Source organism: Vulpes vulpes, unplaced genomic scaffold (genome assembly GCF_048418805.1).
Source record: "Vulpes vulpes isolate BD-2025 unplaced genomic scaffold, VulVul3 u000000884, whole genome shotgun sequence".
Lineage (NCBI taxonomy): Eukaryota > Metazoa > Chordata > Mammalia > Carnivora > Canidae > Vulpes > Vulpes vulpes.
In genome coordinates, this window is record NW_027325926.1 from 5,482 (window position 1) to 8,138 (window position 2,657).

Here is a 2,657-nt window from a genome sequence, read left to right on the forward strand (position 1 = left end):
GTTTAGCTTGTGTATTTGAGTTATTTCCAGTTTTTTGAAGGAGACTTGTATTGAGATGTATTTCCTTCTTGGGACCTCTTTGCTGTATCCCAGATTTTTTGAATGGTTGTATCTGCATTTTCATTAGTTTCCCTGAATCCATAGATTCTTCTCTAATTTCCTGGTTGACCCATTCATCTTTTAGTAGGATGCTCTTTAACCTCCATGTGTTTGAATTTCTTCCAAATTTCTTCTTATGACTGAGTTCTAGTTTCAAAGCATTGTGGTCTGAAAATATGCAGGGGGGCAATCCTGTCTTTTGGTATCGGTTGAGACCTCATTTGTGACCTAGTGTGTGGTCTATTCTGGAGAAAGTTCCATGTGCACTTGGGAAGAATGTGTATTCAGTTGTGTTCAGTTAGAAAGCTCTGTAAACATCTGTGAAATCCATCTGGTCCAGTGTATAATTTAAGGCCCTTGTTTCTTTGGTGATGTCATGCTTAGAAGATCTGATATTTACTGACAAGGACTGTGTTGAAGTCTCCTACTATTAGTGTATTATTTTATTTTTTTCTTCCTCTACTTATTGAATTAAAATTTATTTCAAAAGGTAAAGTTTATATATCCTTTGAATAAATAAGAAGTCAAAAATTTTAGAATTAAGTAATAAGTCTTCAACATTATAAAGCCATATATAGCAGTAATTAAAGTAGTGGTAATGTCACAGAAAATGATAAAAATGTCACAGAATTCAAATCACAACTTGGATTCTCAATGATTCAAGTGTCTTATCTTACACAATAAGAGTTTGGTCAATTTTAAGATAAACTTCCTCCAGATATGCTGTCCTCAAGTCCTCTAATCTTGTGGTCCATCAGCTCACACAATGGGATAGTTGGTTGCTGTGGCAATTCTACAATGGTTGTTCTGGTCTTAGGCCATTTTTATATAGCCATTCCAGCCCCATTCTGGACCCCAACTGTTCTTGATAATCCAAAATTTATTATTTGAGTCTGTTCCTACAAAGCCATAGCCAGCCACCCGAACACCATGATCTAGATCTTTGCAGCTGCAGTCTGGATCAAATTAAATGCCTGCTTTGTAGAACTGGAAATGCCTGCATCAGTAGCAACAGAGATGGGCCCTAGAGTTGCCACTGCCTTCATTAGGGTCTTTTCCCATTGAGGGAGGTCCATGAAGCCAGTGTCATTGGCAGCAGAACACTCAGTCTTGTAGTTACAGGTCTCTATGTCCTTTCCAAGATATGGATAAGATTCCTCTGAATCCAGGCCTCCATTGTCTTTAACATGATGAAAGGTGTTATCCATCAGGCCACCACTGCAGCCCTCATTGCCTTGAGCCTTAGAGCAGTCCACCAGGTTCTGCTCACTCAGTGGCACAAGTTTGCCTGTTTTCCGGAACATCTGTCTTTTGAGGGCACCAGTTGCACTAAAAGTCCAACAAGAACCACACTGACTCTGATTCTGCACAGGAGTTACGTAGCCTTTCTCTCTCCAGTCCACAGATTTGGGGATCTCAGCAAAGATAGGTTCTTGGAACACTTTCCCTTTCTTGTGCTTCTGGTTTTGAAAGTCATTCATCACCTGCCTGAATTCTTCATTGGTCATGTCACCAAAGGTATTCATCGCCATTGTGAAGCCATGTTTCCCTTGGCTATATTCTCAATTATGCAGTTCAATCATTTTCATATTCTCCCACACTGCTCTCCTCTATCCTTCTTCATTCATGCCATATAATCTGTGCATTGCCTTCCACTGGTACCATTATGCATTTAAGCTTTCATCGAGTTTTGGAGCTGCTGAGGCTATTCACAAGCAAAGGGCAGTCAAGAAGAGTGAACAATTCATGTTTCAAAAACCTGCGGCATCCACAGCTGCGCAGGTGCACCCCACGGATCGCCAAGGCCCATGAGTCTAGTGTATTATTTTCTAAGTATCTCTTTACTTTGGTTATTAATTGATATACTTGGCATTATTAATTGATATACTTGGCATCTCCCACATTAAGAGCATACATATTCATGATTGGTAGGTCTTCTTGCTGGATTGATCCTTTAAGTATGATATAGTGTCTGTCTTCATCTCTTACTACAGTCTTTGGGATAAACTTTAATTGATCTGATTTGAGGATTGCTACCCCAGCTTTCCTTTGAGGAGCATCTGAATGGTAGATGGTTTCCACTCCTTCATTTACAGGCTGGAAGTGTCCTTAGGTCTAAAATGAGTCTTTTGTAAGACAGAAAATAGATGGGACTTTCTTTTTTATCCAGTCTGATACCCTGTGTCTTTTGATGGGATCATTTAGCCCATTCACATTCAGAGTAACTATTGAAAGATATGAATTTATAGTGTTATCGTAATACCTATTCTGTCCCTGTTTTTGTGGATTATTTCCTTGAGCTCCCTCTTTCTTTTACAGGGTCCCCTTTAATATTTATTGTAGAGATGGTTTGGTGGTCACATAGTCTTTCAGTTTCTGCCTATTCTGGAAGCTCTTTTTCTCTCCTATTCTGAATGAAAGTCTTCTTATTTAGGACCCTGAATATATCCTGCCAGCCCTTTCTGGCCTCACCGGTCTCTGTGGAGAGGTCTGCTGTTAATCTGGTATTTCTCCCCATATAAATTAAGAATCTCTTGTCTCATGCTGCATTAAGAACT

The 2,657-nt window shown here is 39.5% G+C and overlaps 1 pseudogene; it reads right to left on the bottom strand.

The window, feature by feature from the left end:
• Window positions 1-321: 321 nt before the first annotated feature.
• LOC140597655 (procathepsin L pseudogene) lies at window positions 322-1,881 on the bottom strand (annotated as a pseudogene).
• Between the last annotated feature and the right edge of the window lie 776 nt (window positions 1,882-2,657).